The following is a 10,588-nucleotide window of genomic DNA, read 5'->3' as shown; positions in this document are numbered from 1 at the left end:
TGGGCAGCAGTGTCTGGGTTATGAAAAGTACAGTTTCTACTGAAATAATGCTATCTGCAACTGATTCTTCCATTAGTGTATCTCCATCAGAAATTTCTGTGAAGGTTGCAGAATATTCCTTCCTGATTGTGATTCTTAACACACAAATCTCTGCAAAAGATAAGGGAAGTAAAACTGGTGTTTGTGTTTAAATAGATTTTTTTTTTTTTTTTTTTACTGGAGTAGGATACAGAAGGAGGAAATTAACTTTCAGTCAGTGGTGTGACTCAAAAGCAGAAATCAACACACCCATAACATGTAACACCTGTAGTACTATCTATATACTTTCTGCTCCCCTATGCTGAAGCGTACCGGGTAGCATAAAAGACAATAGAGGAAGATTAGCTAAAGCATAGTAAATGACATTTCTTTCTTACAGTGAGGTGTGGAAGGAGTAATCAGTTTTCTTTGCAGTACTACCATCTGGAGTGTAGTCCTAGGTGGAGAAGCACTGCAAAGGAGTACCCTTGAAGTGAATTATTTTAGAACATATGCCTTTTCCTCTAATGTAGCTAAGGTGATTTCTAAAGTTAACTTAAAATAAAAAGGTTTTATTGTTCTGGGTGAGTGTCTATATAGACAAGCCTCAGCTCTGGAACAAACCCATTTTCTATGCAAATGAATATTTAAGATCAGGACTTAAATCCATGGAGGTAATTTTCAGCATGATTCACAATTAAACACTGGTGGGGGAAATGCTTACTGCTTATTAATGGATCATGCTGTTTCCATTTAACTGCTGCCTCTTTATATTGCTGACACTTCTAAAACAAGAGGATTACATTTAAACTTTGTATAGAAAAATAGTTCAGCGACTGCATTTTTTATTTGTTGCCTGTGATAAGGCATCAGCAATGATAAAAACTGTTTACCACCTTGGTAGTGGAACAACAAACTTGTATAGGGGTTGAAAAGCCTCATCCAGTTACTGCAGCACCATCTTGACCAAGTTTTGCTCTGGCACTGGTAATTATTTTTTTTACATCAATACAGAACATGAAAGCTCAGCAGCAGGGAGCTGTATTAGTAATGACAATGCTAATGCAAGATGTGGTCTTTTTACAGTACAAGTACTTCTGTAATTATGGCCAGGATTTCTCATTGTGAAGCTCTGAGATTTCTAGACCGTTTTCAAGTGTTGTCCTACAATTAGGAATCTCAGAGTATCCACCGCATGCTAATAAAGTATTGTGGAATACTCCAGGGGAGCAGCAATATACAGTCAGAGCCAAGGAAACATTAGTCACAGGGCCCAACCTACTTAACCTCTTTAATGGCTAACTTGGAAAAAAACCCAAATGTGTATACATGTTAATTGAGAGGATGAGTAAAGTTGCAGGAAATGATCTAAAGTAAAACAGCTGAAATAGTCTCCTCTTTATCTGAATCATGATAGCAAACCACTGTTTGTAGTACAAATACAGCCTGATAGAGAGCTGGTATGTATGTGTATTGTACTTTCGGTCCCCGAGGAAGGAAAACTATCAGGTGCTTGTTAGGCGCAGGTGATTATGTGTGACATCACCACCAGATGGCTGAAATGAAACTAACTGAGGAAGTGAACATGTGAAATCGCTATTGTTTCATTCACGGAAATCTGTAAAGCTACTAGGAAGGAAAGAGTAGTAAGATGCAGATTCCCCAAGGCATTAAATATGTTGGTTAGCAAGTCAGTCAATGAAGGAACAAGAAGTGACAAGATAGTGCTTGAACAGCACTCTCATCATACTATAATTCCATGACCTTTAGCAACTAAAGTTTAACAGCTAATAATCTCTTTAAGAGTATAAAGCCATGTGACTCTGATTTGGTAATTTATGAAGAACTCATAAACAAGAAATTCCTGTAGTCTACTCCACTGCTGCAGGCAAACTACTTGGAGAAAATTACTCTCCCCTAACTCAAAATGAACTGACCACCACAATAATGAATTATTTGGAAGTTTTAATTAAATTCTGCTAAGGGTACTATGATTTCTTTGGTTGTGGTTTTAACAGTATGAATACTCTAGCAGCTACACCAGCTTGTGGAGTTTATACCACAGTGCCATGATCCTTGAGTTGTGCTGATACAACTATTTGTGAATCGGATCAGGCAATTTTTCATAACTTTGGGGTTCCCCTTCCCCCCCCTGAAAATAACAAAACAGGGTTTTTTTCCTGTTTTAATTTGGATCCATCTTTTCATCCTGTTTACTGCAAAGCTGCTTTATAACTTGCATTACAGCACAACAGCATTATTTTTTTTTGCAGAAAAGGGGCAGAAGAATCAGAATTTCTAGCTTCCCATTCACTCACGCAGCTTTCCTAAGTCATTGTGTCCCTTACAATAATTAATGCAAGCTTCCTCCTCATACCCAGCTACGCACATGATCAAAGTACTGTCCCTCTCATAAGAACTGTCATCACTGTCAACACTCACGGGAATAAAAAGAATGCAGAACTCCACCCTGTATACAAATCAGGAATGTCAGCTTGTGCTTCAGCAAAAAGGCAGAACCTTGTTTCCTTCCTCTGTGACAGCACATTGCTTTATCAAGTTGATAGTATCACTTAATTAATTGGGACAAATGAACAAACAAGCAGGGAACAGGGAGAACAATTGTACCACAATATCCTAATGCTCAACATTTGCAGGGAGAATACTTTTAGTAATGAAGGATATATTTGAAAGTGGTTCTGCAAATCAAATTATACTATTGGTTGTCATCAACTGATAATACGCTTTTAATTATTTTGACCTTCAAAAACCTAGTGACTTTTTTTTTAATTTACATGACCTTTAACTATTTTATATCCATATCATCACAGTAACTTCAGCTATCTGCTGAACAGACAATTGAGATTTCTTTAGAGCTAATGAAGTGTGTTTGCTAGAAAATGATAACAGGGATTCTGTGGGTGGTAGAACTAACAGCAGTATACTGAATGAATCCCATCTGCGATGACTCCTTCTGCCTACACAGATTTTTCCTGCAGTATCAGTTGTAGTCTTCATTTCTTGTTTTAACCTGTTGTGTTTAGCATGCTTTTGATAATACTAAGAATTGCTGCAATTAAGGGGGAATTCTGTAGGTATGAAGTAGTAACTGTTGTGAGATACTTCATGTGGAATGCTATATAAACAAGCAAAATGGCAACAACCAAACTGAATGCAACCAGAGTATTATGGGAGGAAAAAGGAGAGATTAATAAAATGGATTAGAATGTGAACAGGCATTTGATACAGGACCAAGAATACCAGGAAGGATACCCTTTGGGGGGGGGGAGGGGGTTTAACCAAAAGCATTTCCACTTTTACAATAAACTTCATAATTCATCTTAAAGATATATAGAGCAGTCTCAAGCTATACTTTTTTGCATCACTATTACTGACTCTTTACTCTTGATGCTTCAGGTATACCTTTTAATTTAGTGTACTTGTATAGAAAAATAGCCTTGTTTAAATTCTCTTACACCTCTCATGTTGTATTCCACATATCATATCACATACAGCCTGAAAAGAAAATTCTTTTGGTCCCAGTTAGGATCTCAGGATACTTCTCAAAATAATTAGCAAAAATTTAAATTATGCGTTTCTTTCAGTAAGCTAAGAATTGGAGTCATACCAGTTTTAACAAAGGATCTGAGTCTTGTTTCAGTAAACACTGAGACATAAATACTTTTCAGCATACTTTGATTTAGTTAATTCTTTTGGAGTAATGCAACTAGAAAAGGAATCTTGCCAAAAATATTTTCACTTTGCTTTCAACTTATGTATTCTTATTAATGCTAACTATCACACCTCTTTTTAAATTAAGGCTATTAATTTAAACATGTACTCAGGCCTGTTTAGAACAACAGTAACAGAAGGCAAGAAAAAAAAAGTGTAGAACTTTCACATAGCAATTGGAAGAAAAAGAGAAAATATTCAAGTTATTTTACCTTGTGCTGTAGCTTGTCCTTTTACAGAATAGAAGTACTGGTTTTGAATTTGAGACATAAGTAAGAGACAAACCTTTTAAGTAACATCTTAATCATCCCCAAGCAGGTAGGCTATTATTGTATGTACTCCTCTATGATGAACGCATTCCAGTCTTTCAAATGTGAGGTTCAGGTGCATATGATGACATCATCTTCGACTAAATCAACCTAAAATAGATTCTAAACACATACCAGTGATACATTGTCTACTGTCACTATGTCTAGGGCTTTTCATGGAATCATTTTCAATAGGGTTCCATCAATGCCCTGTACAATTTATCGCCCTTTACTGTTGACATTCTTCTGTTTATGCAGCTAAGAATTGCAGTAAACCTTGTCATAGGATCACAACAGTAAAAATAAAAATTATTCAGAAACATGTTTCTGGAAGATTACAAACCACGGCACTTAGAGGCAGAATCAACTTGTCTCATTAACGTTCCCAGGACTAGAACATCATTACTTTACCTGGAAAAGCAGTATTTATACAAACAGTTAGAAATGAACCTTAATCATCAGAAAGGGACAAAAACACTGTTTTTGTTTATAACATGGAAAAAACATCATTGCAGATATCTTAGATTACATCTGCTGGTCAGATTATCTGCGTGCAGCTGCTCTTCTATAAAAATGCACTATTAAAAAAGTGTCTGTGACAGAAAAACTCAGATTCACAATAAATTTTATACACCTGTACAGAAGACAGCCATAATCTTGACAATTTTTGGTAATCAAAAAGCTCAAAAAGGGATCACTTAAGGTGTTGTGGGTTTTGACAGATATCTATCTATCTATATCTATATATATATAAAAAAAGAGAATGTTTTCCATAGAGGCTTATCTTAAATCATAAGCATATCCCAGTTCACAACTGTAATGATGTTTTATTTAAACAGATTCAATACTCTGTATCATATTTTTGGAGGAAACTTGTGTGTTCTGATCTGTAAAATCTGTGGTGAGTACACACACTAGAAAAGGTAAAGAATGTTAATTCTAGTAGTGTAGCCTTAATAATGTAGTTGTTTAAATACTAAGAATAAAGACTACTGTTCGTGTTTTTTTAAACACACATTTAATTTGGCTTATAATTTCTCCTTCTACATGTGAGTACTCTTCCGCTCAGAGACATGTTTTTCTCTCCAAGCCTCCTTGCACATCACCTTGTCTCAGTAATTGCTGAAAAACAGCTTCCAGTATATCCCAGACTTCACAATCAAGCAGAGGACTTTCTTAATCTACCCTTCCAAGTTGCAGTCCTTCAAGTTCACCCATTACCAGGTACAACAGCAGGAAGCATGAGCTCCATTAAATTATACCTTCTGCATGTATTCTGTTATTAGATCTACTTACCTCAAGTAAGCTAACCAAGAAAAAGACATATTCTCGAAGAAGATACACATTTCAAATTAGGAATTACTAAATTTGAATATGGGAATAATACAAATTTAACATGAAATCAAACTTGCATCTGACCCATCAGTAAACATAAGAAAGCAGATTGTTTTCGATTATAGTAAACAAAGTAGTTGCTCATCTTAAACAAGGAAGTGATGGTTAATAGAAAAATTGAAGGTTAGCCACCCACGATTTTTGCAGCATGGGGTAAAAACTAATCGTGTATCACAAAATTCTGCATTAGAATTGAGCTGAGAGAGGAAATATTTTAAATCACTTAATACAGAAATTGTTAAAAACACTTGAGTCTTGACTCACTGAATAATGGCTGAGATACCTGAAACAATTTTAGACTTGCAGTAACAAACGAAATGGCTGGACTCAATCTTAAAACATGACCCATCCTTTTCCCTCTCAAACTTTAATCAAGTGGTACACCCAAAATGAAGTGGCATATAAAAAAAGGAGTTAAGAGCAGAGGATTAATTTGTTACTTTATCCCCTCATTAATGTTCAAACTAATAACCCATCATCTCGCTAGTCACAGATACTTCTACTCATCATGGGCATACTGAAAATTTAAGAAAAAAGATTTTTGTAAAGAAACACCTTGAAAGCCCAAATGGTTATAAGCCTAAAGGTACAAGCAGAGCGAGCCTCTCCCAGGACATTTAAGGTTTTGTTTCCTCCACCCCTTCAAATATAGTTAATGGTTTCATCATTATAAGTTACAGGGAAGCAGAACAAGATTTTCCGTCTGTGAAAACGGATGGTGTGTAATCTGTCTTATAGAGCTATATCTTCTGTAGCTTCAACATAAAAAATTAACAATACCTATTAGCATAAGAATTTCATGAGAGTGTACAGCAACACACTCCCAATGAGGCCACGGTGTTCTCCACTAAGTATGCTCTTTTGCATCATGTGTATTGGATTAAGCGTACAATTTATGTTATTGTTTTAAGAAATTGCATCTCTAATCCACCAAATGCAGGGCTGAAACACATGATGTATCAGACACTCAAATCCCCAGGAAGTGCACACAGCTATGCTATACGCAGGTCCTATGGCTTCACTCCTTTAATTATTATAGTCCTTTTCAGAATGATGCACTGACTGGATTGTGCTATGGAAACTTTAGAACATTAGTCATCTAGTCCAGCATACATTACTTTAGAATATTACAAGGTAGCAATGGAAAAGTATCTTTCTCCTGTTCACGTGTCTCAAATACTGTATACAAAACAGACATCAAAGTGTTTCCTTTAGATTATTATTTATAGTATATCTCTGAACAGGTTTGGTGGGGTTTAAAATGCGTTGGCTGCATATGAATTCAAACATGGCAGCATATGACTATTGTTCAGTATGAATTCCTTATTGTTGCAGCTTTAGAAAGTAAGCTTGATTCTGGAAGAAAAGGTCACTTAAGGCCACAGTAACAAATTAAAATACCTTTTCTTTAAATGTACACATTTACTTTACACGGTATTTCACGAAAGATTTTAGGATACCTGCTGTGAAACTCTCCTTGAAATACTTAGTCTTTTTGTTTGTATCATCTGGTACGTAGCACTGCACCTGCACGTTAACTACCTGGCAAGTCAGAATTATTTCCGTGTCTCAGTTTCTAAAATTGCTTACCTACTCACGGCCAGTTCCTCCTGCATTGCAGCAAATGCTAACCGTAATTTTTGAAAGGCGAGTTGTATTCTGTACTAAAGTAATCCACTCATTCATTTAGAAAGGATAATTTTTTGGTAATACACATACACAAAAAACCCCAACACTCCTACCCATACTCACTTTTTAGGGATTTTATTCTGCCAGTTGCGAGGAAACCCATCCTAACTGTAGCCATCCAAAGTCTGCTCTCTAATCTGAGCCAGTCATCCAGGCTCCATCTTTAATCAATGGCGTGATAGGCACCTTCAAAGACCAAGAGATTTAGATAGTGGGGTGAGTATCTCCGCATGGAATGAATTGCCTGCAGAACTGCCTCTCTCCCTTCCCTCCCCATCCCAGTTTATCTCTAGAAGGAGCCTAGATGACTGATTGAGACTTGTAGACTACTGAAGTTAGATAAGATGGATCCCACCCTAAACGTTTGACCTCTGACAGTGTTTCTGGCTATAAATAGTTATTTAAAATAATACCACATGAAAAGGAAAAGTGTTAAATTAATTAAAAATAAACACTTATTTTCCTGGGACACCTCTGACGCCTGAAAACATCTTCCTATGCTCCAGAAAAGCATCTTAACAAGTTAATGCAAAACTGAAAAAGTATTTGTATCTGAGAAGGCAGGAAAGCTCATTTTCCTCCTTTTGCCTATGCATAAAAAAAGAAGTAGGAGAGATTCAGACCTGACAGTTCTAAAAACTTGAAAAAACATCTACATTTTAAAATCTCGGTAGAAGATACTTAAAAAACACAAGTAGGAATTGGAACTTCATCAGCAGTGCTCCTGAAAAATCTCGTTAGTCTCCCACCTGTATCTTTGGGAATCTTTGCTTGTCCTAAGAATAACCTGTGTGATGAAATAAGAGGCTTGCCAATTTACTAGCTGCAGTTAATACCCCTTTTTTCAGTAAATCTGGGTCAAATACAAAACATATTTTGATAATTTTTTTTCTATGCACCCATAAATTTCAAGTCTTTTAGGAAAACACTGAAATGATAGTTTATACATTTTAATCTGATTTCAATTTCTAGCTGAACACGAACTCAGCACAAATCTCAAAAACTAACCCTACCATAACTAATAAACAGTAATTCTTCATTTTTTGAAGTTGTAAGTTGAATAAATGTCTGATAAGTTGTAGTGGCTTCAATTTGTAAAGTTAAATAGTATTGCTCTGGGTTTTTTTAAGAACCAAGAGGGACATAAAAGATATTTGCATAATATGTTTTAATAATTACACGAACAAATAAGCACAAACCCTTTCCTTTAGGAAAAAGCCAACAAAATTAGAGCACCTCTCACAAATGGAACATATTTGGAAGCAAAAAAAATGGGTTCTGTATCTCTGGCTTTATCTGCTTCCATAACCAGATTCTCTTACCTTATCTTCTTAGGCATTCCCCAAATCACGACTGCTTTCGCACAACCACACTTCTCTAAGACAGGCAACTAACTTGTAGATATCACTGGCCCCTTTGGCCAAGCAACATAATTTCTACAAAGTCAGACCAGTCATTTGGCATGGAAATGCACAGGCACGGGGAAAAAAATTTCTACATTATTACATGCAACCATCTTCCTGCTCACAGTAAACAAAACATTGGTAGATATTATAATTTGGAATCAGAAAATATTATAATGGCTGCTCTGTTCCTTGACCGATAAAACAGTGGTTCCTAAAAAGATTCTTCTGTGGGAGAGATGTTAATTAATTTACCACACTTCAGGTAGAGCTTTAAAGTCTATTCTTTGTAAAGATTGGTTAAATTCTTTTTCTTTCTTTCCTCATTTCCGTGGGAAAATGGTGATGGGAAGGGATGAGGCAAGTGTTTTTTTTCAAGGGAAGGAGAAATAGGAGTAGGAACAGACTTTGATCTTAAAGGCCCCTTCCAACCTAGACAATTCTATGATTCTACAACTTACATACAAAGTACGCACTCTACCTTTTGAAGACATTTCCTCTTAGTCCACAGTATCCAGTCTGTCTGGTCGCTGCATTGGCTGAACCTGCATCTGCCAAAAGCAACACGAGGCCGACAAACTTTTATACTAGAGGCCATTATTCCAACAGAGGCACCGCATGGAGGAGTGCCTTCCTGCCCAGGAGCAACTGTCTACACCATATTCTCCCACTTCTCGTTTTGTCAGCGTTCCTGCTGTTGCAATGGAAAAGTAATAGTGGGGTAAAATTTTAATTTTTATTATAAATCAATCAAACCAGGGAGAAGTCAGCTATAAATTATACCTGCAAAGAAATTATATACCATCATTTAAGCATCGCTGGCAAAAAAATTAACCTGGTTAATGAGAAAGACAGTAATTTTTAAAGAACAAGCGTGACAAAAAGTGCACAGTTCCCCTGTTCTTAAAATTAGAATTTCGCCACAAATAGTAAAAAGACCGGTACATTTCTGTTCACTGCTATTCCTTTGTTTGCTGAAGTCTGATATGAATTTGATGAAGATAAACTCCTCCCTTTTTTTTTTTTTTCTTAAGCTACATAACTATGAGCACGTTATAGCCTGTTTCATTTCAGGCCAGCCTAGTTGCAGGGTTAATACTACTATTCCAAGTAGCTCTTAAAGTTCTCCATGGGGTCAGAAGTATCATAGTCTAACCTATTTCCAAAGCTGTGTGTGAGGTAGAATCACAGTTTATAAGAAAACGAGTATGATAATAGTGGTGTTGTCAGCACGTAGCACCCCAAATAGCACTTGCAAAATAATTTTAAACTGACAAAGTATTATCCTGTGATGCTAATAGGTTTTTCCTGTAGGACCAATTTATTAAAAGCAGCTTTGACTATTACAAAGCTGTCACCAGAGCCTGCAAATACACTGACAAGGATATGCAATGAAATCTCAGGCATGTGTATATTAAGATAATTTAAAGAATTATCTGGTGTAGAATCTTACATTAATAGGTTACAGTTAACGTACAAGCTCATATTTGATATTAATATCCTATTATCGCTTACCCTCAAAGACATACACAAACGGTATCTAACGTCCTCTCAAAAACTTCCCAAATTACCATTTTTTATTGCTCCTAGCTGAGATCTGTCACAGTGTTCTACAAGTGGAGTCTGGAAACCAGCCATTTACAGGAACGGTTGAAGCATCGGGTGGGTCCACGTATTTTGGAGATGAGGATTTAAGGCTCACGGCAATATGAAATTTGTCTACATTGCATGTGTTGGGGTACTAACATATGGCGATGTTTTGACTTCTTCCAAGCTGTTAACTTTCATCTTGCCGCTGTAGCTCTGCGCAATGAGACCCCAGAAAAGGAAGAAAGCAAACCTTAGTTTCAAAACACGAGACCAGATCTCCCAGGAGCCTGACGTCAGGGTCCTGGACATAAACACCACCTCTCCTGCTGTTAAGCGGAGTTTCGTCCACCAGATTTCACAAGCAACGCCCGGGCGAAGGGACGGTAAAACGAGGGTGACGCTAGAAGTGACGTTCTTGCAGCCACAAAGAACAGCCACCCACCGAGGCGCCTT

This window comes from Charadrius vociferus, unplaced genomic scaffold (genome assembly GCF_000708025.1).
Source record: "Charadrius vociferus isolate BGI_N301 unplaced genomic scaffold, ASM70802v2 scaffold228, whole genome shotgun sequence".
Taxonomy (NCBI): domain Eukaryota; kingdom Metazoa; phylum Chordata; class Aves; order Charadriiformes; family Charadriidae; genus Charadrius; species Charadrius vociferus.
This window is presented reverse-complemented; position numbering follows the sequence as displayed.